The sequence below is a fragment of the Paramisgurnus dabryanus genome, chromosome 13 (assembly GCF_030506205.2).
Source record: "Paramisgurnus dabryanus chromosome 13, PD_genome_1.1, whole genome shotgun sequence".
Classification (NCBI taxonomy): Eukaryota; Metazoa; Chordata; class Actinopteri; order Cypriniformes; family Cobitidae; genus Paramisgurnus; species Paramisgurnus dabryanus.
In genome coordinates, this window is record NC_133349.1 from 20,471,168 (window position 1) to 20,498,111 (window position 26,944).

Consider the following 26,944-nt stretch of genomic DNA (forward strand, 5'->3'; position numbering starts at 1 on the left):
ATTTTGCACGGATATTTAAAACACCAAATATTAACACCTGAAATTTCACTATGATAAAAAGATTTTGGGCAAAAACGATACTTTTCATTTTGGCGTGGAAATCAACTCCTCCATCATCAAATGTGTGCCGGCTTGTCAACCTGTAGGACTCTAAAAAAAAAAATCACTGTATGTGAAAAATTGGTTTCTTGCTTCTTTAAACATCTCAAGCATTTTACATTTTTGACGTCTTTGGTTTTTGAACACTTGCCTGTCAAGATAGTGATCTCAGCAGCTAATATTTGTCTTTGAAAAATGAAGAGAAAAGAGAGAGGGGAGAAAAGGGGGTGTTGGAAGGAGCAGCGAGAGAGGGGGACTGCGAGCTGATTGGATTGGAGGGAGAGCAGAGGAGGTATGGGCATACAATGTGCTGAGAGAGAGAGAAAGAGAGAGAGCGCATACGAGGAGGGGAGGGGGTCTGGAGTCAGTGAATGCAGTTTGTATTGCTGTGCTTTGGAATTACAGCTATGGACATTGTGAGGGACTTACAAAGCAGAAGCAAAGATCACAGGCTGGAAAAGACAGATCGCACAGCCTTCTGATACTCGACGGTCAAGAGCGCATGTGTGTAAGAAGAAAAAGCAGGCGGTAAAAGAAGATGCACACCGGAGGGACTTTACCCGATCTTCTCATCTTCAGTTCCTGAGATCATCCTCAGGTCCCCCCTCACTGGGGTCACCATTGAATCAGCATCTCATGGTACGTACATATGTGTGTACGGTTCATTCATGTCTTGCTCTTGAAACACACTGTTAAAGATTATGCCTGCGTGTGTGTGTGTGTGCGTGTGTGTTGCCGGTGTGTGATTGGTATTCTGTAGACAGTGTACGGTGCTCCAAACAGGCTCTGTTCAGAATGGCTCCACAGAGCAGGGATTGTGTTAACCTGAGGAGGACCGGGGTGAGTTTTCAACAGCCTCTCTTTCTTTCTTTCTTTTAATCCTTTGTGTAGTTTTTCTCCTGTTAGCTTTATCTCTCTATCATAGATGTCCTCTGGCATCACTCTTGATGAATTTCTCATTTGCTGTTTCATTAGACCTCAGTGCACCAGTGAGATTTTCTCCTCTCTTTCCTTACCTCCCTATTTTTTATTCTCTCTCCGTCCTATAGCCTGAGTCAGAGAGGGTTGGCTGCCTTCTGCTGATTGATTTGGTAGAAATTTGGTAGTATTCGTTTTATAAATCTTCCTGTTGCACATATTTTGGCACTGGTGCAGTGTTTGTATGTGTGTGCAGAGATCAGTCACATACAGCTGTAGTCTTTCTATATATTCTGCATTTCTGTGTGTGTGTACGTGTGGATCAGGTTTTGTTTAGATTATGGGAAGCAAATTCACACCAGCCAATGGTACCCACTGCTTAAATGATAATACTACCATTACATTTATTCTCAATGGAGATTCAACATGTGTCTGTTTGCGTGGTGGACACTGTTGCTCACCGTTGACAGTCAACTCCTTAGTCTCTCTCACATTTTCTTCACTTGTGTGTGTTAAGATGTGGATTTCTCACCCCAGATTTCTACCCTGTTGTCTCCATGTCTTCCCACCTGACTCGCACCCACACTTACACCAGATCACCTGCTCACTCTCACACAAGTGACAGTGTGCTAACATGCTAAACGCTCCCATGGGATTTCGTGTGTGTGTGTGTGTGGTTGACTGTGCGTGTGTATTGATCAACTTGGAAAGGTCACAGTTCAGGCATGATTGTATTTTATTGTCCATGTGGTCTCGCATAAAACCCTACTCGACCCTTATTCCTGGGTTTCATGGTTTGTGAGTCAGTGAGTCTTCAGGCCTGCGTGTGTGTACGAAGAATGACTTGTCTGTGTTTGGAGAACGAATAAAAGAGCCGCAGGGATGAGGAGACAGCCGGTCAGAGGAATGAGAGAATGGAAATGCAGAAAAAAGATGGAGAGTTGAGTAAGTCGCGCTCGAGAGCGACGTCTGTGATAAGCGAGAGTGACACCAATGTCACAGTGTTTCTCTTTCTTTCTGTCTGTCTCTGATTGTTCCTCCGTCTACCTATAAAGTTTCATTTTAAAGGATTTTGTTGAACTTGTTGCTTGTTCACTACAAAATATAACTTTTTACTTGGTATTTTGCCTTATTTTCTATATAAAATTCTCAAATCAAGTCTAGTTTTTAGACAGAAAATATAAAATTATTTCTTAAATTTGTCTTGAATTAAGTGTTTAAGAATTGGCAGATTTGTTTTGCTTGTTTTTGGCACAAATTCTCTTGTTATCTCATTTTCTTAAGTCATTTTGCTCATCAAGAAAATGCATCTTAATTTAAGAATTTAATAATACTTAAAACAAGACAAAAATACTAAGTGATAAAGTCATTTTTACAATGTTTAAGCTCAGCAAAATTATTGTTATTAAAAACAAAATCTAAAGTCACTTGGATGTTAAATGTGGTTGCTAGGATATTCTTTGTGGTTGCTAAGGCTTTACTGTGAGATTGCTAGGATATTCTGGGTGTCTGCTACGTGATTGATACTTCCCAAGTCAAAAAGGCTCGTATATTCCGGTCACTATATATGGCTCAGGTCAATCCTCCGGTGTAAATATGTGGGTTTTATTGCCAGCTGAAAATTATTAAATCTCTTAGAAAATGAATAGCACTTTCCCTCAAGGCACACAGATTGGACTATTCATGTTTATAGCACAAATGATGTAGAATGAGATACGCATCAAAGTTTATTATCATGTTAAGGATAAGCTAAATGAATAGTGATGCATGCCCAAGCACCAATAATAACAATATACAAAGCACAATGAAATAAGACACTACAATATAAAATAATATAAACATTTGCCAAGACATTAATGAACCACAGGTATGTTATACTGCACACATTAAAGCTGTGATTGGATTTGGTGTACAGCTCAAATATGCATTTTGCTCCCATGTAGTTAATTCTCTGTCTCACTCTCTCTACACCTCTATATCTGTCTCACTCTCTCTACACCTCTATATCTGTCTCTACACCTCTATATCTGTCTCACTCTCTCTACACCTCTATATCTGTCTCACTCTCTCTACACCTCTATATCTGTCTCACTCTCTCTACACCTCTATATCTGTCTCACTCTCTCTATACCTCTATATCTGTCTCACTCTCTCTACACCTCTATATCTGTCTCACTCTCTCTACACCTCTATATCTGTCTCACTCTCTCTACACCTCTATATCTGTCTCACTCTCTCTACACCTCTATATCTGTCTCACTCTCTCTACACCTCTATATCTGTCTCACTCTCTCTACACCTCTATATCTGTCTCACTCTCTCTACACCTCTATATCTGTCTCACTCTCTCTATACCTCTATATCTGTCTCACTCTCTCTACACCTCTATATCTGTCTCACTCTCTCTACACCTCTATATCTGTCTCACTCTCTCTACACCTCTATATCTGTCTCACTCTCTCTACACCTCTATATCTGTCTCACTCTCTCTACACCTCTATATCTGTCTCACTCTCTCTACACCTCTATATCTGTCTCTACACCTCTATATCTGTATATATGTATCTGTATATACACCTGTATATATGTCTCACTTTCTCTACACCTCTGTATCTGTCTCACCCTCTCTACACCCCTCTCTATATGTCTCACTATCTCTACACCTCTATATCTGTCTCACTCTCTCTACACCCCTCTCTATCTGTCTCACCCCTCTATATCTGTCTCACTCTCTCTACACCTCTATATCTGTCTCACTGTGTCTCTACACCTCTGTATCTGTCTCACTCTCTCTACACCTCTATATCTGTATATCTGTATCTGTATATACACCTGTATATATGTCTCACTCTCTCTACACCTCTATATCTGTCTCACTTTCTCTACACCCCTCTCTATCTGTCTCAGTCTCTCTACACCTCTATATCTGTCTCACTCTCTCTACACCCCTCTATATCTGTCTCGCTCTCTCTACACCTCTATATCTGTATATCTGTATCTGTATATACACCTGTATATATGTCTCACTTTCTCTACACCTCTATGTCTGTCTCACCCTCTCTACACCCCTCTCTATATGTCTCACTCTCTCTACACCTCTGTATCTGTCTCACTCTCTCTACACCTCTATATCTGTCTCACTTTGTCTCTACACCTCTATATCTGTATCTGTATATACACCTGTATATATGTCTCACTTTCTCTACACCTCTATATCTGTCTCACCCTCTCTACACCTCTATATCTGTCTCACTTTGTCTCTACACCTCTATATCTGTATATCTGTATCTGTACACCTGTATATATGTCTCACTTTCTCTACATCTCTATATCTGTCTCACCCTCTCTACACCCCTCTCTATATGTCTCACTCTCTCTACACCTCTGTATCTGTCTCACTCTCTCTACACCTTTATATCTGTCTCACTTTGTCTCTACACCTCTATATCTGTATATTTGTATCTGTATATACACCTGTATATATGTCTCACTTTCTCTACACCTCTATATCTGTCTCACCCTCTCTACACCCCTCTCTATATGTCTCACTCTCTCTACACCTCTGTATCTGTCTCACTCTCTCTACACCTCTATATCTGTCTCACTTTGTCTCTACACCTATATATCTGTCTCACTCTCTCTACACCCCTCTATATCTGTCTCACTTTCTCTACACCTCTATATCTGTCTCACTCTCTATCTATTTCACTGTGGTAATGTAACCATGAGGGAAAGGGGGAATGGTAAGAAGGCGCAAGCAGGCAGCAGGATAGCTTCTTCACGTGAGTTTTATTTGCATAACTTTTGCAGTCCAATTAAACATCTGTGGCCATACTCAAAAGAAAATTAACATTTTAAAATAAAAAAAGATACAGATAATGGAAAAATAAAAGTAATTCAATAATCAGAATATGCTTTTGTTCTTTTAACTAAGAACAAAGCCCATGTTGCTACTTTACTTGTAGTTAGTAAATGTCTAAAGTGGACTATCCTCTATAGTCTCTCTCTTATATATATTTCACTCTGTACCTCTATGTGTCTATCTGTCTCTATACTACTTTATACCTCTCTCTGTCTATCTCTCTAATATACATCATTCAGTCTCTCCTCTGAAACTGGTAATGTCATTTCCATTCCAGTTCTTTTCACACCACACATTGTTTTGAAGCATCTTTGCAGAAAATCATACTCTAGTTTCTTAATTGTCTCGGAGTCCCCGTTGAGCAGTTCAGTAAAACTTCTTCAATGCCTTAAAGTTTTATCTTCAGGCCCCCAGTGAGCAAGCCAACGGCATTTCTCTCAATCTGTCTCTACTCCTTTTAGTTTTCATTTACAATGTAAGTGCTATTATTGTCATGCCAAATATTTTATATTTGTATTGCCAAAGCATTTATTCACAGTAATCAAAATGAGTGTGGCATTGTTTAACAGAGACTTGAAAATGTGGTGTGATGTGTCTCATTTTATTATTCTTCTCCCAAATTTGCTGCTCTGTGTCAGTTTTGTTTGATTTTTTTTGTAATATTTTGTCCAGAACATCAGCATCTGGAGATTCTTGGAAAGAGGGGGGCTAGTACTGGATAGAGAGGAACGTTTGGTATTTGGAGGCTTTAGTGATAAAGTTGATTTATAGTTGCCCATTTTTGCCCAGCATGCATTATGTGCCCACCCCTCACTGCCATAAAACGCTACTGATTTAAATAATCTGAGACCATTGTTGTTTATAGCATAAAAAGCCCAGGAGTTTATATCTTGATCATCTTTAACCACAGGGTGAAAGCTTCCTGTGGATGTGATTTTATCAAAAATTATAATGAGATGTGTTTAAGGGCCCTATTTTAACGATCTAAGCGCATTGTCTAAAGCGCACAGCGCAACATCTAAATGGGCGTGTCCGAATCCACTTTTGCTAATTTAACGACGGGAAAAATGGATTTTGCGCCGAGCGCATGGTCGAAAAGGGTAGGTCCTATTGTAATGGGAGTATTTTGGGCGTAACGTGCAATAAACCAATGAGAGTCTCTGCTCTCATCCCCTTTAAAAGCTAGTTGCGCTGGCGTTATGTCTAATCCCTATTTAGATGACGGACTTTGTAAACTGAAAAAATAAGCGGAGGAAGAAGATCCCCAGTTTAAGATTAATGTTAAATAATTGTGTTGTTTTTCACTTGTATTGAAATTGTTATTTTTTTATCAAAACCTTTAAAACCCGTTTTCTTTTAGTCATGGAAGTAAAAAGCAGGCTTGTAATTGCTTTTAATGTATGGCTATCCAATATCATCAAAAAATTATTTACAAGCATGTAAGATAAGGTTTGTACTCTAAAAATACTTTATTTGTAATAAACAGGAGATAAAGAATTTACAAACGGCTCTCCTCACGTTTCAGCACTTTGGACAGCGTTTTTTTTTAGCAAAGAGTTTTTTTAAGCATTACTTAAAAATGTTTCTCATCTCACCATATCCACAGGTACAGAGTCATCATAGACAATAAATCCGTGAGGTAGCATTAAAAAAAAAACATTTAAAAACAGACGCATTTGTTTAAAGCAAAGCATTTATTTACTTAGCAGGCTGCAGGTGAAGCAGCTCTTTGCGCCTTCTAACGTCTCATAATCTGTCCTCATTTATGTCCAAGAGATTCAATAATAATCTTTTACATTCAATCCTTTAATCTTTCATATTTAAAAGCATTTTTGTGCTGCTGCGCATTATGTACCTTGTGATAAGCAAACCCGCGTTGTCCTCCCGTGTTTAGGCGCATTTTACTAATGCGCTCTTTAAATAACATAAAACACATTGCGCCATTGACTTTAGACTTTAGACCAGGTTTTTGTTGGTCAATGGCGTAGTCTATTTTAGTTGCCTCAAAATAGCAACGCGCCAACAATGCGCCTGAACACACCTCGTTTTCAGACCAGAACGCCCATGGGCGCAAAAGGGGGCGCAAATGCAATTGCTATTTAAACAACGCGGCGCTAAACGTGAAAATTAGGGTGGAAACTAGCGAAAGACACTTGCGTCGCGCATTGCGCTGCATTGCGCCGGGTGTAAGATAGAGCCCTTAATGTTAGTTCCTAATATGAATATGCATTGTGTTACCTGCAATCTTAATCTTTTCTAGAAAGATACCTCTATATCTTACTTTGTCTCTCAACATCTATCCCAGTCTACACCATTTTTCCTCTGTATGTATCTCTCTATCTCTTCTTTTCCCCCTCTCTCTCTCTTTCTATTTTACACCTCTCTATGAGCGTGTCTTTGTAAGGCAGTCCTTTTTAATATCTCATTCTCGCTCGGCCATTGTCCTCATCTCTGCCGCTCCATCTCTCATCAGTCTCACCCCCCCCCCCCTTCCCCTTCATATCAGTCCGGCTGATGAGAGAGGCACTTTCATAATCAAAGCATGACATGGAAAATTGTATGGAAATAAGAATCCTGATAGATGAGTTTCACCTTTAATTATCTGCTCCTTTTAAATTTATAGACCAGTCCATCTCAGCACAGAGGGTGACAACAGATGAGGTTTTTGTGTGACATTACCAGCAACAATTAGTCCAGCAGGGCACTGGGAACCCATGAGGACATGTCGGTCCAATGTAAATTCATCATCCATTTCTATTTGAGTTTTGTCGTTTCCAGGACAAATATACTGTATGCATTACATTATCAGCAATCAAACAATACAATATTTGGATACTACATTTTTTTGTAGTTTAATATAGCGTGCTATTATATGATATGAATGAACATAATGTTAACATGCTATTTATCGGAAATCCATCACATTAAAGTCTCATGCATTTTTAATTGTTTATATGGCTTCAAAAATAATAACTATATAGTGTCAAACATATTCCATGTCTTTTCTATTAATAGCTACTTGATGTCATTCAGCTTTTTTATTGTCATTAGAATCTTTGCTTAACACTGCAAATGCAATGAAGTCAGACACAGAGATCACCTTTAATTTAACACAGCTAAGCATCACTGCAAACCAACTTACACGCAGATCATTACTGCAAGTCACAGAATTCATTTAGATTCAGACGGGAGCAAAACTGGTTATGTCTGTGCACTTGATAGGTTTACTTTGTAATCAGTCATTCTGTTTCTACTAGTTTGGGAGATTTCAGGCTATTATCTGATTTGGTTTCAACATTAATATTATCTAATGAGCTTGTCAAAATACATTTGTTTTGATGCATTTATTGTGAAACGATTTTGTAATGAGTCAGTGCTCCTGTTAAACAATATTAATATTCTAGTATTTGGATGCTGTCGGCTATAGTTAAGCTATTGATAGTACAAACCTAAATGCCAATTTAGTAATACATCATCCACTGGTTTTATTGAATTATAATAAAACTGTGTTTTCATTGATTGTGATATTGTCTTGTCATGTTGCACATAGAAGTACATCGATTTTTTTAACATTACATTCATTGTATTGATTAAATGCAGGACAGTACAGTGCTGTTCAATATAAAAAAAATTGTTGTTAAAAATGTTTTTTGTTATTGTTAAAATTTTTTATTATATATTTATTATTATACACTCACCTAAAGGATTATTAGGAACACCTCTTCAATAGCTCATTAATGCAATTATCTAATCAACCAATCACATGGCAGTTGTTTTAAAGCATTTAGGGGTGTGGTCCTGGTCAAGACAATCTCCTGAACTCCAAACTGAATGTCAGAATGGGAAAGAAAGGTGATTTAAGCAATTATGAGCATGGCATGGTTGTTGGTGCCAGACGGGTCGATCTGATTATCTGCTCAGTTACTGGGATTTTCACGCACAACCATTTCTAGGGTTTACAAAGAATGGTGTGGAAAAGGAAAAACAACCGGTATGCGGCAGTCCTGTGGGCGAAAATGCCTTGTTGATGCTAGAGGTCACAGGAGAATGGGCCGACTGATTCAAGCTGATAAAAGAGCAACTTTGACTGAAATAACCACTCGTTACAACCGAGGTATGCAGCAAAGCATTTGTGAAGCCACAACACGCACAACCTTGAGGTGGATGGGCTACAAGAGCGAAAGACCCCACCTGGTACCACTCATCTTCACTACAAATAGGAAAAAGATGCTACAGTTTGCATGAGCTCACCAAAATTGGACAGTTGAACACTGGAAAAATGTTGCCCTGTCTGATTTCTGTTGAGATATTCAGATGGTAGAGTCAGAATTTGGCATAAACAAAATGAGAACATGGATTCATCATGCCTTGTTACCACTGTGCAGGCTGCTGGTGGGGGTGTAATGGTGTGGGGGATGTTTTCTTGACACACTTTAGGCCCCTTTGTGCCAATTGGGCATTGTTTAAATGCCACGGCCTACCTGAGCATTGTTTCTGACCATGTCCATCCCTTTATGACCACCATATACCCATCCTCTGATGGCTACTTCCAGCAGGATAATGCACCATGTCACAAAGCTCAAATCATTTCAAACTGGATTCTTGAACATGACGATGAGTTCACTGTACTAAAATGGCCCCCACGGTCACCAGATCTCAACCCAATAGAGCATCTTTGGGATGTGGTGGAATGGGAGCTTCGTGCCCTGGATCTGCATCCCACAAATCTACATCAACTGCATGATGCTATCCTATCAATATGGGCCAACATTTCTAAAGAATGCTTTCAGCACCTTGTTGAATCAATGCTACGTAGAATTAAGGCAGTTCTGAAGGTGAAAGGGGGTCAAACACAGTATTAGTATGGTGTTCCTAATAATCCTTTAGGTGTGTGTGTATATAGACCCTGTTTGTAAATTTCAGGCTAAATTGTCAATGTCCTTTTGAAATTTGGACCATCAAAGTTGGACTTCAATCATTGATTTCACATTGATTTTAATCTTTGACAAGACCTTAGTCAATATTGAAGATATCAAAGTTATATTTTCACAGACTATTCTTTACATTATGTAGGACGATCACAAGAAATGACTTTAGCTGAGTTTTCACATATATGGTCAAAAATGATTGTGCTATCAATGTTTATGGTTAGTATCACAGCAATAATCTGGTATTTTAGAAGAAAATAATTGTCAAAATAAGCACCACAAGTATCACTGGGGCTGTACCCTTTCAAAAACTACAGCTTTGCACCCAAAGAGTTCATATTGGTACCAAAGAAAGCATACTAGTACCTCTAAGGTAAATATTAGTATGTCAAAGATACACACTTGGTACCAAAAGGTAAATAACATTAGGGTCTTTTTAAAGGGTCCTGCCCCAGTGACAGGTGTGAAACAAATGAATAATACATAATTAATCCTAAATAATTCTTCTGCTTATTGTTCCTCAGGTCTTAATCAACTAAAGGACACGAGACTCATCTGATGAGGAAATTCTGTCTGCAGTGACAGATGTGACGGCCCTCCTCTCCCCAACATCAGCTGCGGCTCTGTTTGCTTCCACAGACCTTAGAGCAGCCATAACTCGACACGCCTCCATCCTTGAGGAGTCATTCTGAAGAGAGCGTGCCAAAGCTCCTTCATGAACTCCTGAACAGAGGAGCCGTGGGATTTGAACTTAAAGGATTGATGAGAGATTGCGATCCGCTCTCCACATCATCTCCACTGGGCTCCTGAATCAGTCCATTCTCTTAGACTCACGAACTCAGCCTTTTCTGGAGGATTTTTTGATATCACTCAGAGAAATGTAATATCATTCTCAATATATTTTGATCTATTTCATTTAAACGTGGCAGGTGTCCCAGGAAAGGATTTACAGAGAGTGCAATACCTTGTGAGATAGTGTGAGTTGGAGTGTTTATGTGTGTGTATGTGAGTCTCAGACGGCCTGTGGAGCAATGGGTGAGGCTTCGTGCGAGGGTTGACTGGAAGAGGCAGGTAGATTTTGGCAGGCACCTGTATGCGCATCAGTGTATTTGTGTGTGAAACCATGTGAGAGAGAGAGTCTGTTTGTGTGATTGTCTCTTGGATCTGGCAATTATCGCTGTTCTCTCCTATTTTTGTGTTGGAGCCGGCAGGGTCAACATTAGAAGAGAGAGAGAGAGGGGGAGAGTGGGACGGATACAGAAAATAATACATTTGAGTGACACTTCTGCTTTTTTGTCACTGCTTTTTGCCCCCTCAGAGTGATTAAGCTTTGTAAAAATACCACTACTTTTCTCCCATCAAAATGGATTATTATAAGAATCACGGCTTGTGAAGAGCTCTCAGATGGATCATTGCTATCCGGAGTTCATTCAGCGCTAAGACTCTTCACATCACTCCATTTCTGAGACTTTCAACCTGTCATTCTGGAAGACACCTGCGAATACCCGGGGGACTCTATTCACCGGTTATCACGGCAATCCATGGCACCCTGTTCCTGACAAGGTCCGCTTCATTCGGTGAGTGTTGTTATTTTTCTCTATGCGAGTGTGTAATGTTGTTTTCTGTGTTTGTATGGGTGTGCATGAGTGAGCATTTGGAATGAATCTGTAACAGTTGTTTGGGCTCAGAAGGCTTTAAGCTGCTTGTTTGTTCTGCTGGTCGTGTAACCTTATGCTAGAAGGAGCTTTGCTTGTTTTGTACATATGAATTTGCTTTGCAGACCACGCAAGGGCATTGGTGCCCACCTTACTTTGTTAGATGAAGTTCTGTATGTTTGTTTCCCTTTGTAACCTTCATCGTATGACTCCTTATGTCACCTAATAGTGAATAGGAATGTGCCCTTAAACAGTCCAGTGATCTATGAATAACATCACTAGCCTAAATGTAGTTGCAGTTTTACCCTAGTGGTTAGAGAGTTGCTGGTTTGAGTCTGGTTACAATTGCTCCCTGGGATAGCTGCCCATTGCTCCGGGTGTGTTTGTTTGTGTGTTCACTACTCAATGGGATGGGTTAAAAGCACAGAGGTCATATTTCGCCATTTTTTTGACAATTTTTCTGACGGTGCAAAATCTGAATTAATGGAACAGTGCACGCAAACGTTACTGTAGCTCACTTGATACAGCATTAGGGTTACATAATACTGTTAAAGGGACACTCCACTTTTTTGAGTTTCAATAGTTTTCCTATTTAAAACTTGACTCTTCTGTGGTTACATAGTGTACTAAGACTGGCGGAAAATTAAAAGTTGTGATTTTCTAGGTAGATATGGCTAGGAACTATACTCCCAAACTGGCGCAATAATCAAGGATTTTGCTGCTGTAACATGGCTGCAGGAGCACAATGATATTACGCAGTGCCCCGAAAATAGTCCTCAGCTATTGAAAGTTATCAAGGGGACTTTTTCAGGTGCTTCGAAATATCACTACGTCAAAGTCTTTGATTATTACGCCAGGATGAGAGTATAGTTCCTAGCCATATCGGCCTAAAAAAATCACAACTTTTAATTTTCCGTCGGTCTTAGTACACGATGTAACTACAGAAGAGTCAAGTTTTAAACAGGAAACATATCGAAACTCTGTTTTTTTTTTTAAGCGCGATGCTAATGGTCTAATTAGATTCAATGGATTATGCTAGCTATGCTAAAAGTGGTACCGCCTGACCCGGAGATTGGCTAAATGGATTCCGAAATCAAATGTTTAATCCTAGGGGAGCTGGAAAATGAGCATATTTTAGTGGAGTGCCCCCTTTAAATGAATAACTTGAATGGCCTGTAAGTGGCTTTGGATAAGAGTGCCAAATACGTAAAATGTAAAATTGAATATTCAATTTATATTTATAAACCATATACACATATATGTGACCCTGGACCACAAAACCAGTAAAGTTGCACGGGTATATTTGTAGCAGTAGCCAACAATACATTGTGTGCCAAAAATCTTTGCCAAAAATCATTATGATTTTATGTGAAGATTATGTTCAATTAAGATATTTTAAACATTTCCTACCAATAATATATAAAAAATGTATTTATCATTAGTAATATCAGTTGCTGAGGACTTCATTTCAACAAATTTAATGGCAATTTTCTTACTATTTAGATTTTTTATCTTGGCCGAATATTGTCCTATCCTAACAAATCATAAACAACTACAATTATTTATTCAGTAAATAAATCCTAATGACTGGTTTTGTTTGGTCCAGGGTCACATGTCATTGTCATTTCATAACCATGTAATGTTTACTGTTTTTGGTCCAACACATAAAAATATTAAGTTCTTAACTTCTTAGTGATTCTGAAAGTGCACCTTTAGACATGACACACCAAATTTGAGGTTATATGTGTCTTGAAGATCTTAATTTTTTCTTGTGACAGCTAAGGCTTCATAGAGGTTTGCTGGATTGCCTTATAAAACAGAAAGCTATTTAAAGATTCTCTCTAAACTGTGCTATCAGGAAAATATTTAAAGGGAAGCTATCATGAAAATCGGACTTTTTCCATGGTTTAGTGCTTTAATTGGGTCCCCAGTGATGGTATCAACCTAGAAAATGTGAAACAGCACAACCCAGTAACTTAGTTTTGGTAAACCATTCTCTGCAAAGCATGTGAAAAATAGGTCATTGAAATGTGGCTCCCCTTGTGATGTCAGAAGGCGTTAATACCGTCCCTTAATCTGCACTATCCAACCACGGCCATGTCATTTAGTGCAGAGATCAGCTCATTTGCATTTAAAAGGACACACCCACACTGTTAGATGTCGCTGTAGATTTAGCAGCACTGTACTGTAAAAATCCACAGTACTATACTGTATGTGTACATTACAGTACAGTACTGCAGTTCATAATGCATTCTGGGTAAATTTGTTTGAGCGGGAAAATGTTACAGTATATTTTGGTCTTGATGTAACCTTGCTGTAGCCATTGCTGTAATGTGCCAGGTGTACTTGCAATAATCAGAGAAAGTGCGCCAACGTCATATCACACAGACAGAGGGAGAGCACAACTCTTGGCTGCAGCTGAAGGAGGACGATTGATTTCTGTCAGTTCGGTAAGTTTGAAATATTTCTGTTTCATGAAAACTTAATTTTTAGTTTAAGAATGTTGTCAATAGTTTGTCACAATATTGTTTTAAACGTGCAATGAGAGAGAAAAACGGTCGCCAACAAAGTTTCAATCTCCCTCAGAAAGTAAGCTAACGTTACACACAGATGTCTACCGCTGCTTTAACTCGCTTTACACCTTTTTTTAATGAATATAGGGTTGTTTTAACTAAATTATGACGGTTTGGTGAGTTTATATTGTGTTGAAAGTGTGGTGACAATGAAACTATTTTTAACGAAATGGACAAAGACAACCCGCCAGCGCGGTCTTGCGGTCCCAACATAATGGTCGTTTATCTCGGCGTTTCATCCGTTCAGTTAGCGTCAGAGAAAAGTATTAAGTTCGACTGTTTGGCAAGGCTGACTCGTGGTTGTAAACAGATAGGACTTGACACGCCGTACACATCATACTGTAGTACCGCAGTCCTCCTCCACAGAAGTGAAACAAGAAACCTCATATTTAACTGGATACATGCATCGAACTCATCGCAGCTTTAACTTCGACCAAATATAATTCAGACCTGGGCTCATCTTAATATCAGATGAACGAAAGGGATTGCCGCGCTTATTGTTGTTGTTATTATATTACGGTGTATCAACAAAAGCAGAGAATATCTTCTCTTAAGCGTTTTACACGCCCAGTAAGTTGTCCAATACATTTTTATGGCATATTGTTTCCACCACTTCAGATGCATTACACGCTGTATATATAAGTTTCCAAAACGCATCAAATCAATGCACGAAAAGAGAATGGGCTCCGCATTTACGTACCTTTGTCTTCTCGTCTCTGTCATCTGATTCTTCAACTCTGGATGTAAAATAGTCCATTATAACATCGTTTAGGAAACTGGCATCACCAGGATTGCTCAGATTTAGGCGATCATGTTTATCTTTAAAGTGAGCAGCTAGCTACTAACTTGTTAAAAATCTTTGCGTGAAATAGTGTTACACCGCAGCCGTCCGGGTAAAACATTAAAGGGACAGTCTTTTTACCTTGTCACTATAAATCGCTATTTTCTGCACTAAACGAGACATTTTCAGAGATTTTCTGTAGACAAGATGTTATAGAATAATAATTAGAAAAGACTTATTTAGATATTTATATATAATATAACAACTAATATATATAATATATATATATATATATAATATATTTGTTTTACAACTGACTTAAAACTTACAGTAATGTTTTATTTGTTAGCATAGCATGATATTAGATTTAAACACTTAATACATTTTTAAATCAATCACTTTGTCTCTGCACAATGAACCTTATCAAATATTATTAATGTTGTAAAATATATTGTTCATTGTTAGTTCATATTAGCTAAGGCATTACCAAATGTTAAGGAATAAACTCTTATAGTAAAGTGTTACTAAGTTTTCTTTTACCATTTCCTTTACAATGTCTACTTATTTCTATGGCTAACAGATTTTGTAACATTTGTCTTTTTTACAGTCTTACCATTGCTTGTAAGTCGGATTGGGTAAGATGGATCATCTTTAAAGGCACCAGGCAAGTACATGATGTACAGTTACAAGTCATGTATTTTTTTGACTGCAATATTAAATGCTTTCACGTCACATGTAAAAGTACACAGGAATGTGCTGATCACTTTTTATTTGTAGTTTACATCAGTGTCATTGCACTTTTCAGGAGTTAAGGCAGATGTGGAGGCACACGGGTGACACCAGACACACACCAAGCACATTGTTCGGTAAGTTTGCACTTTACCACTACAGTTTCTTTAAATACCCATGTATACACTCATTCACAATTCCCACACACAACACTGTAACACGACCATACACAACATGTACACAATTGTCTTAGTTTGCCATGTAGAAATATACAAACAGAAATATTCAGACTTTGGTTATAAGAAATTTAATTTAATAATTGTATTTATTTAGCAGAGGTGTCCCTGGACTTTATTGACAAAAGATTTTGTTTTCAGAATAAAAAGTTGTGTCCAAATCAGTAACAATTGTACTTTCTGTTCAGGACATTCAATCATGACATGATCCATGTGGATGCTGTCCATTGAGGAAAGAGTTTGTTCAGCGGTAAGTGAATCTTCTGTATTTTTATGTAATTAGGTGTGGAACAGTAGAATAAGAGCAAAAGGTTTCAGAATAGGGGTAAATTCAAGGCTGAGTTTAATTTTTTAAGAATCTTTTTCTATCTTATATTTGTTGACTTAATGTTTATGACATTTCTAACAGGTTTCTGGATAGAATTAATTCCAAAGATGGGAAAAAGTGCACATCCAGACAAGGAGCTAGCAAAAAGACAAGGAACTTGGTGCAGAGAAAAGCTGTGGCCATTAACCCCCATGTGAACAGCTTCATGCAGTCTCTGATTGAGTTCGAATGGACGACTTCAAAGTAAAGGCCACTGTGGTCTGTCTGCCACAGTTTAATGCATTTATTTTTAGTGTTAAATGAAATTCAAGTAGAATATTTAAAACTATGGGCCAGTGTTCTTTTTACCACAGTGAAATGTTACCTTTTAGTCGATGATGGACTTTAAACTGAAAACTTCAAACTATGGAACAGTGTTCTATTTGCCAGAGTTAAATATGTTACAGCAGGGGTCTCCAAACTGGTTTATACTTGTTGATTTTATTTTATGTTACTTGATTATATGTTTATTATTGTTTAAAATCTTGTTTTAAATATGTTTTGTTTCGATTAAATGTTTTTTAAATAAAATTTTGATACAAACATTGCTTGGATTGCCTTTTAATTCATTATGTCATGTCAAGGATAGCATTTTTACCATATTAATAACTATAGATTTAAACCTAAATCTCTAGCTATTTTATATAATATTATTGTATTAACTGTAATAAGTAATAAATAGTATTTATGGGTCAATATAGACATTACAGTAAATTACTGTAAAAATAGACTACTGTAATAAAATATTGTAAAATTACAGTACAGTACTGCTTTGTAACTATACAGTACTAGTTTGTGTACTGTAAAATGGTATTACAGTACAGTACTGTAAAACCAAAATACAGTAACTTACTGGCAACCGTGCTGCCAGTACCGTACTGTAAAAATACAGGGAAATCGTTAACAGTGCACAAAAACTGCATTTTTGCTCACACCTAAAAAGTGGCAATTTTAACATGCTAAAATAAATTATCTACGGGGTATTTTAAGCTAGAACATCACTTATGTACTCTGGGGACACCAAAGATTTATTTGACATCTTAAAAAAGTCTTGTGAAATGTCCCCTTTAAAATAATAAAAATATGGGTTTAGAAGAATGAGGGTGAGTAAATCATAAGACATTTCTTTAGCTTCTTCCTTAAAAAATAAATACAGAAATCATTGTTTAATCCGCTCTGGGTGTCACAGCACTGCACAGGCTGAACAAGTTTTTACTGACATTATGTTGTGTCAGGTCTAATTTAAAAGCAGGAATCGTCCTTTTATTCTGCTGTCTTACTTTTACTTCACTTTATTTATATAGCACTTTACAACAGCACTGGCAGACCAAAGTGCTGTACAATTAGGGTTGCCAACTGTCCTGTATTTTGAGCCTATTTGATTGTACGTGGCCTCCCTCGTCCTGTCTTTTGACTGCTACTCTGATCTAACCAGCGACTGAATGGCACCACAATGACACCTCTCATCCAATCACAGACCTCCTCAATCAGTAGGCTATACGCTTAAGGGGGTCAATTTCATGTTTTCTTTTTATATTTTGGGTTATTTAGTTGTTTGTGCATGTATAAGATCTGCATAGTTACAAAGCTCAGTCTCAATTTTAAAGAGATGGCTGATCCAGATCTGCCTAAAACAGCTCAATTTGAAATGCCCCAAGGCATTTCCAACTTTGCTAGGAATTTCTTGCGCTTCTGATTCACAGCCTGTAACAGGGTTCCCACGGGTCCTTGTAAGGCCCAGGGAAGTTTTTGAAAATATACATGCATAGATTCAGGTCATTGAAAGTGCTTGAATCTATTTTGTGCAAGAAGTTTTCTGGAAAAAAATGCATATTATTCCCTGTGTAGTGTAGGATAATATTATAACAATTCTAGACTTTTAAGCACACATGCTAAACTGTTCGCTTTAAATGCTTATATCTTCTTTCTGCGAATGTTGATTCATACCAAAATGCTTTTTTGCATAGTTGTGTTTGACACATAAAAACGTCTCGGGTTACATAATATGTAACTGTTGTCCCCTGAGAAGGGAACGAGATGCTGCGTCTCCCTTGCCATACTTCCTGCGTCCCTGTAACGCCGTCTTTGGCAAAATTTCAGATAGCGATATATTTTCTGGCTCCCCGCGTCACCAGGTCTTTGTTCATAAGCCTCACCATTGGTTGAATTTGATATACACATTCAGACGCACTTACCCCTGGAGGCGTCCCCAAAGTGTCACCGCAGTGACACAGCGCGAGTTCCCCCGAAAGGGAAATGTAACAATGTATCTTAAAAGGTAACACAATGTAACCTTGCTCTCACTTGAAATGTGTCCCCACATTTGAATTTGCGGGTATTGGACCTGGAAACTCCTTGAAAGGTCCTTAAATTTGAAGTTTACTAAGGTGTGGGAAGTGTGTTTTAATTCAAGTATTTGATGTTGCAGAACTACAGCTTACCAAATCTATGTTTTTGTTTATCACCCGTAAGATTAAGATGAAGTAAAAACATTTTTTACCCTTTGTGCGGGAGTCACAAGTGTTTTTTTTTAGATATTAAAGGTAATGCTTCAATTACTTGACAGTGTTAAACGTACCTGCTGTAAATTAACAAACTATTAATAAACCTACAGTATGTTGCCAAGGCATAAATCATTAATTAATATTTAATTAGGTGATTAGCTATCATTTTGACAAATGACTTAAATATACATAAAACCATGTTTGCACTGTTGCGGCAAGCCATCATTTGTCCCTATATATCAAAGTAAAAGAGTTGGCAACCCTATGTACAATCAAGATGCTTACTCAAAAAAGCAGACAGCAATCTGGCTCCAACAAAACACTAAAGGACTTTGAATGCCAGTGCACATACATGCCTATTTGTCTGGCTTATCTGATGTTTTTGATGCTTTGTTGACTTTGCGGGCACATGTGCCTCGTCTAAATTCACAAAGCAGCTCTAGACTTCTTTGACATCAGCCTCCACTGTTGCCATGGCAGTGGACTACTGTTATTTTCTATCTTGGCTACGGATATTGGGAGAGGCATCGGTGTCCAAAAGCATTACGAGAGTTGGGGGCCGGACTCTATGATGAAATCATCAACAATAAACTTTCTTCGATTTTTTTTTTTAAGAGTAGGAAACAGCTCCTTATTATCCCCATTCCTCTCGAGTAATAAACTGTCGATTGTTATTTGTTAGGTCACATTACGCATTGCTCAGTGGTGCCAGAGATATAAAATACAATGGGAAAATCTTATCAGACAGTGCACAGATATAGAAGATGAATGGGAATGATAGTAGTTGCCTACTTGGAATAAACAACAAAGCTGTTAGGCTTTCACAGTCCCTGTGTGAGGGCCTGCCTGGACTGATTCATGTCTATGTAATTGTGCCAAAAAGAAAATATCAGATTATATATATATATATATATATATATATATAGAGAGAGAGAGAGAGAGAGAGAGAGAGAGAGAGAATATTTCGATGTAAGCCTAAGTAAGAAAATAACATGATTTATTTTTACGTTTGGAGAACCACCTGCAAAGTAATATTCAGGGATATTGGAAAGGCCATCTGAGGAAATCAAACTGTGATTGTTGCACAGGAGGACATGAGGTGCTTTCAACAGCGAGGATGAAAAGCAGCTTTATTATAATGTCAGAAGGATTCCTGACAGAGCTGCTTTGGCAACAGTGAATAGAGAGAGGATTGCTGGATCTTTATTGAATGGAGCTTTGCATAGTTTGAACTCATGTTAGTTCTCTTATCGTTTCTTCTCTCCTCTTGTCTACTTTTGTATCTTTTTCTTTTGTCGTCTTCTCTCTTTTTAGTTTATGGTCTTTCACCTCGGTTTGTGCTTTCAAGATGGCATGCAGTCAAGCTATCAAGGACTCTACAGGTCTGTCTAAAGCCTGACTTTCCTTGCTATTCCAGCATATTTGAAAAGGTCTCACGATGTGTGCCACAGCGGAAGCAAGTAAATCTGTGGTTTCAGTCTGGCTTCAGCCTCGACTGTGTTTGTCCAGCATTGTATATTTCACACAGTTCACAAGCTCTCAGAATCAACAGTGGCTGCGTGCAATATTGTGCACTGAATGAAATGACCTCAGCACCAAAAGCCAGCATCACAAATATGACATCAGTTCCAGTTCATTGGTCAGCTGGCAGGGGGATCGAACATATTGATCGCAAATAAGAGCATGTCAGGTGTGTATGTGTGTTTGAGAAAAAGACTGGCTCAGTGCTTGTGTATTTAAGCAACCTTCTCATATCCCAGTGTTTCTTTTTTCCAGTGTTTGCAAGTATGCAAATGTGATGAATGGCGTGGCTTGCAGATGGCATTATTTACCAGTTTCTAGTGCATTGTGGTGCCTTACTGTTTGCTGAGTGAAGCACAAAACAATTCCTGCTTTGATTGATGAGAATATTATGGTTAACATTTGAAATTTGGGAAAAATGCAACCATAAACTGCAGCATAAAAGAAAAACAACACAATTTTGAGTAGGTGTGAGTGGGGCACAAACTAACGCGGGGTTAATTGTAACGCAGCTACTTTACATATTTCTACAGGGCCGAGCAATCTGTGCTTTTGGACTTTTTCTTGTACTGTCAGAAGATGATCTCCTGTGTATTTGTGAAAAGTTTGGATGTGTTTTAGTTAAGATATTAAACAAAGATTGTTTTGAAGGCATAAAAGTAAATTTCTTCATCTTAAGTGTTTTTCGATTTCTAAGTTGGGTGTGTAAGTCACCAAATCCAACCTTATATTATTTAAATCACTGTCACCTACAACCTAACACCATTTTGAAACATGTCAGCAAATAGTAACTGATAGCTGCCATTGAAAATAAATGTACACAGCGGGGATAGTTGTAACACGGTGTTACAATTAAGCCTCCAGTATACAATGAAAATGAAATGAAAACAATTGAAATACTATTAATAAAAATTGATAACTGTTAATACAATATCATGGGAAATAACTGACAATTATGTTTTTTTTTGTCTTAATTGTGAAGCCCTTTCAAAAAAATCTATTTACAGTATATGCATTGATGCAAAATACAAGGATGGTTAGAAGAAGGATCATGGATGGATGAATGTGTGGATATCTATCTATTATAGGCAGATATATAAACAATATCCATCTTTAGACAGAATTTTATTTCATTATTTGTGTTTAAACAAAATTTTCTAGCAGGTGTTACAACAAAACCTCTGTTTGTTACAATTAACCCCACCTATGGGGTAAGTTGTAACGATTGCACTCCTGTCACTTTTGGTATAATTGTACAATACAAACAAAACAAACTTTAAGTGTATATTTGTAGCAGAGATGTGTGTGTTGAATGTGTAAAAAAAAGTCATCTAACTTAAATTTTTCTGAATGATAGAGCCAAAGTCAAAAAGTGTTAGGTTGTGCCCCGCTCTCCCCTATAAATTACATGGTTTTACACCAGCCATAAACTCAGAAAGGATTATTTGACTGCGTTGCCGCCTCTATTATTTCTATTTATGTTTAATACACAATATCAAGTACATTTCATTCTTATATTCCAATTTTGTCCATAATGTGTCAGACAGTTTAAATTGCAGTTCTCAGATTTATGTGTGAACTGTTGTGTTTGTGTGAATATTAACACTCATCAAGTTTATCAAAGCTGTTTCACTTTGTTAGAGCAATGAAGAAGCACGGCGGGGTGTCTACAGCGGCTCGAGCCTCTGCTTATTGCCCTGATTGGCTAAAGTGCCCCCCTGTGTAAAATCAATCAATTTACTTTTCTTCATTTAGCCGGCACTTTTATGAATTACTAATTGGAAATGTGTAATTTGACTATTTTGTGGTAACTTAATCTGTTTTTAGTATATTGAATAATAATCGCATGATTTAATATTGCATTTATACCAATAATCATCTTTAGGTAATGTCCGAACATATCATCTGAGTTTGATCTAGCATTTATTTATTATAGGATTTAGGTTTGTAATCTACCAAGCATGTTTACAGTTTGATTGTTATAGCAGAACAGGCACGTGCACACATAGACATCAAAGGGGGCTTGAGCACCTGTGCCCGGTTGCATGAAACTCCTTAAGTGAGGGTTTCCCTGAGGGAGAAAAAATCCCTGAGGTAAGGGATTTATTTAAGAGCGTTGCAACAAAGGTCTTAACTGTCACCCTTACCTAAGTGTTGATACTAAGTATTTTACGATAGTCTCTGCCAAAACACGGCAGCGGAGAAGCAGTTGCTACGGTTACAAAATCTCACTCAACGCACGCAGCTCAACAGACGGCGAATTTGTGTACAATGAAACATCGCAAATAACAGACTGTAAAGTGCCGCATGCATGAATACTCAAAGTAATTCAAACTGGAAACACTTTATTTTGACGGACGATCAAACCGCCATTCTTCTGATAAATGCGCATCACTTTTCTCTAGGGATTATTTCGATTGTTAGAAATGCGCGTTTGTGCTTCATTTTCTTAAAAAAACCATAAAATCAGCCATCCCGTGTGACGTTAAGGGACCTGTTTTAGTCCCTTAAGTTTTTAAGGGAAAATGGGACTTAAGGACTTTGTAGCAACGCATAGCAGAACTTAAGGTAATACTTTAGCATTCAAGGGTAAATACTTATTGACAGCCTTAAGGTTAACTTAAGGGTTTTTCTTGCAACCCATTTTTTATTAAGGGTACCCTTAACCTTATATTTAAGGGATTTCTTAGCTTAAGGACTTTCATGCAACCGGGCACTGCCCTTTTTATTCCTGGAGAGAAAGTGCCCTTTTTTTCTGGGGTGCTTTTAAAAAAAATACTAATAATATGATCTTTATTCGTATAACAACTGATGTCTGTCTGTTTCTTGTGTTTTTTACTTGTTGCTTATTTAATTTAACATGAGATTTAAACTCTTATATAAAGAAAAATAGCGCTATTTGTGGCACACAAACGGTTAACAGATGAGTCCCGCCTCCAAAATTCACATCGCTAATATGATTGGCTTTACCTTTCCTTAGTCCCGCCTCTCTAACTTACTTCGCTTTATGATTGGTTTGTCAACACTCGTGCTGCATCATTCGCGCTTCAAGCGCCAAAGCTCAGCCCGACCGAGACTCGATCATGTGCATGATTGTGCAGGCAGGCAGCTACCGGTAAGTGTGTGAGGAAGAAAGCATTCTTATATTAACAGTTTTATGCACAAAATATGGGACACGTTGTTACACATAACGATTCAGGGATATTGTTTTCCATGGCAATCCCATATTAACCTGAAGAGTTGCAAACTTGTAACAGTGTAGTGTATGTAGTTTAAACAGACTGCTCATAAAATAATAAAGCACAAACAATAATATAATTGCTAACTACAGTAGTAAGCTTTTTTGTTTGCGTTTTTTGTAATGGCTGTTAAATAAGTATAATGTGTTACACTGGAGTGCTGGAGTAGATTGGGAAGAAATCTGATGGTTCAGTATTTTACTTGCCCAGTCTGAATTTTCACTGACATCACAAAAAAGTAAAATATAAAATACAAATAAAATAGGCCTAATCTATATTTGATGTTTCTGACATGTGTAACCCTAATAAATATGAAACCTAAGATTAAAGGTGCCATAGGATGTGTTGTCATAATATGTTAAATTGTTCTTTGACAATTACATAGAATGTATGTTGCTTTATTAAGTGCAAAAATTATCCAGAAACGTTTTTACATGTCTATTTACAACCCTAGAATTTGACATTTTAATAAAAAGGTCTATTTTTGCCCTATTTGAAAGGGTCATGAATAATAATGTTGAGCTCTGCTCTGATTGCTCTGCTCTGAGGCTCATGCCAGAAGCTCACATTAGTAAACAGACCTTATATTTTGAGCCCTTATCAGACAAAAATGCAGATTTTGATTAACAACTAACAACTAATCAGCTAAACGCTAGCATATGATAGCCTATAGCATTTATTGGCATGTAGCGCTAACTCAGCAATCACAACTATGTTTTTAGCATTTTAACAAATTTGTAATTAATGTTATTGTAATGTAATTTAATGTTTTCAAAACATGCACATTGTGTAATGGCTTCCTTTGCTGCTCTATAAACCTAGACTACTAAGGAGACCATGGTGTCTGTGTGAACTGATTATTTTGTAGACATCTTTTGAAAATTAAACAATTGGGTGAGTTTGAGGAAGATAAAATAATTAACCTTTTTAATATATATTTTTTTTAAAAGGAAGTCAGAATTGCATTAATATATATACTTTTTGTTTCAAAAAAAAAAAAAAAGAAGAGAAGTGCCCTTTATTTCACTAGAGCCCCTGCCCCTCAAAATGTCTGTGCACGTCCCTGTAGCAGAACATGTAAACAGTTTGTTTGTTTTGCTGTGTAGCATGTTGGCACCTGTCATGTATTTATGAGAGGGACATTCGACGCCTACACAAAGTGCACAAATGTTCAGAGAAACCTGATTTTCTCTCTCACATCAATAATGACAACATGGATTGGCACAAAGGAAAAATACTTGGAGTAAACAATGAAGCAAAAGTGATCCTTGTTCAAATTACTCATTTATTCAATGACTTAATTACAAATCAGATTACTCTATTGAATCAAAACATCAATTGAGTTACTGCGAGTTGATCTGATGCCGAAACGGGAATACAAAAATTCAACAAATGTGCACAAATGCTTTCTTTGCAGCCCATTTTCACCAACACTTGGGATCATTTAGCCATTAAAATCTATTTGAATCTGAATGTGCCTCACTCATGAAGCCAAGGGTGCACTTTATGTAAGTAAAAAAAGAAACATTTTTGATCCTATCTATTGCCTCAGAGTAAATTAAAATAAATAGCTTATTTTTTACATTTCTAACAAAGTAACATAAAATGGACCGCTGTTTCAACCAGATGAAATTTCTGGAAGAAAAGGGAAAAGAAAATCACTGCACCTTTTTAAAGCTTTCTTTGTGACAGTAATGATACCCCTTTATGCCCCCTCAAGAAAAAATCTAATATTGAAAAGAAAAAACACGAGTCTGAGTCACGGCAATGCTTTTGAAGTGCTTTTGCTTTAGAGAAAACACATTGGTCACCCTCTGCTTTTCATTTTGTTCAGAACTGGGCCAATCCGGAGGTGTCACAATTAAAATCAATCTTCCATTAAGAACAAGTGTCTGTGTCTGTCTGAAGCTCCTACCTGTGGGCCCTCATTTCAGCTCTGGTCTGTTAGAGATCCATCTTTATTAGTCCTTCACACTGCAAAATCAATGCAAGCCCTCTTTTATAGGGAAACTGAGGACGGGCAGACTCGGGTTCTCACGTCTTTGCACTTTAAGGCCTTACCGATACTCACCCAACAAAAGAGTGACTCAGATGGACGTCTAAGAAAGTGCTGAAAATGGCTAGAAAGGAAAATTAAATTTATTAGAGAGTACCATCGAGCTTTTATGCAGTAAGATTTAAGCCCTTCTCACACTGTGATTTTATCAATGGAGTGGGTGTTCCAGCCAATATTGGCGGTTTGGACAGGGAATCCGCTTTTTTGCTCTTTTACATTCTGCAGGGGAACGTGTTGGTATATATAATGTAGCAGTGACAAGTGTATCATATCGTATCAACATGATGAGCGATTATCAATGCATGAGTCTAACTGACTCAGCCGAAAGTTACTAACAGTTTCTCAAGCATCAGTGTTACATGCTGACGTAGGGAGAAACAGATCATATAACACTGACATCACTGACAGTTATATGAACTTCTGTCTTGCCTACACCTGACTACACTATCGCACAAGTGACTGATCACATGAGATCCACTATGGTACATTCACTTCATTTGTGATCAAAATGTTGCATTGCTGTCATTGAGTCAATAGGTGCGTTCGACTTCATCCGGTTCTGCGCAGACCAATCAGTGGCTGACTTGAAGCAGTCCTTGCTGGTTAGAAATTTTGTCCGACTGGCGCTGAAGGTATATGACTGTGACATATGGTATCAAAGTACCACGAGAGCGTTTCAAGAGCATCTGGCGTAGCCTCTTCTGAGCGGCTGGACGGAGTTCTGATGACGACACAGCTCTTCTTGATTGGTGGCCTCAATTATGACAACGATCAGAGGCGTTTTATGTTTAATCCAACCTTTAGTTCCACTAATAAACATTATAAATTCATGCTTTTATAAACGGTAAAACTTGTTAATATACCTGAACAGGACATGAAATTAACACCCGACCACGCGCCAAATGCGGGTGGATTTTGCAATTGGCGGGTAACACTGTCAATCTACCAGCCACATTGGCGGGTAGCCAATGCGAATCAGTGATGCGCGGGTTATTGTATGAACAACCCACTCCCGACCGACATTTTCAACTCGCCCGCAATTGTTCAAAATAGTTTTTAAACTCGAACGACTGACCGCGGCCCGAATATCATTAAAATATTTTTGAATGACTCGTAACCGGCACCCGCTCATTTCTTATCAACCTGCGCATATCACCGGTGCAAATTGAATTCATTGAGAGGATGCGACTGCTGTTTCGCAACGTTCATGCGATTGGAAAGAAGATGAGGCACTTCTCTGACTACGTTTGGATGTGCGAGTAAGTAAACTCTTGGTGAGATGGGATGAGAATGCAATGCTGACATAGACTACAGTACAATCACAGTTGCACAGATGTGTAGTGCTGCTGTGACGGATCAGAACTCTTGATGTGTAAACTTTAGAGAGAGTTGCGCTACTATACCTTATACTGTAGTACATTAACATACATTTTGCGAATAGAGTAATGAAAAACAACGTATGTGCGGCGTTTATGC

At 37.9% G+C, this 26,944-nt stretch overlaps 1 protein-coding gene and 1 long non-coding RNA gene across 5 annotated transcripts in view; both read left to right on the forward strand.

Moving 5' to 3' along the window:
• Positions 1-273: 273 nt before the first annotated feature.
• grik5 (glutamate receptor, ionotropic, kainate 5) overlaps positions 274-26,944 on the forward strand; it is an 83,497-nt gene continuing 56,826 nt past the window's right edge. Inside the window, exons 1-4 of one of the 4 annotated variants that reach the window (XM_065261139.2) lie at positions 283-738; positions 860-939; positions 7,503-7,614; positions 10,332-11,384. The gene's annotated coding sequence lies outside the window, so the exon portion shown is untranslated. Of the gene's footprint in view, positions 739-859; positions 940-7,502; positions 7,615-10,331; positions 11,385-26,944 lie in introns of all 4 variants that reach the window. The other 3 variants (XM_065261141.2, XM_065261138.2, XM_065261140.2) reach the window with 3 other exon arrangements.
• On the forward strand, positions 13,663-16,997 carry LOC135743186 (uncharacterized). The gene is made up of 5 exons (XR_010530492.2): positions 13,663-13,912; positions 15,424-15,480; positions 15,622-15,682; positions 15,970-16,031; positions 16,191-16,997. It is a non-coding gene; the product is annotated as an uncharacterized lncRNA (long non-coding RNA).